This window comes from Priapulus caudatus, unplaced genomic scaffold (assembly GCF_000485595.1).
Source record: "Priapulus caudatus unplaced genomic scaffold, Priapulus_caudatus-5.0.1 Scaffold1601, whole genome shotgun sequence".
In the NCBI taxonomy this organism is placed as follows: domain Eukaryota; kingdom Metazoa; phylum Priapulida; class Priapulimorpha; order Priapulimorphida; family Priapulidae; genus Priapulus; species Priapulus caudatus.
This window is the reverse complement of record NW_014578662.1, coordinates 50217-50676: the sequence shown is the minus strand read 5'-3', so window position 1 is coordinate 50676 and position 460 is coordinate 50217.

Below are 460 nucleotides of genomic sequence, written 5' to 3'. Positions count from 1 at the left end.
AAGATTTTCCATGCTTGACTGGTTGTGGGCGATACCATTTGAAAGGGGGGCAAATTGTCGCGTTCGCAATATATCCATCTGGGTTATTCCATATATGCGCTTTATAATTATTTTTCACACTAGATGACGCCCCGATGTCAAAATTCAACATAGCATTTTCTCAATCATGATGGTGCCCCTCAGTTTTTTCCTCCCCCCTCCTCTAAATAATATCGCCCACGACTAGTCAAGCATGAACAATTTTCACGAGCCAACTGGCTGTGTTTCGACTTGAACTTTTTCACCCCCCCAAAGCATAAAATGTGGATATACGGCTATAATACGCGTTTTTACAGTCACACAAACATACACACATACACGCGACAGGGCGCGCACACGCGGGTATGGTTGCACGCACGCGTGCACGTGTATTATAGGCGTAAATTGACATTTTGTGCCTCGATGGATGAAAAAGTTTCGG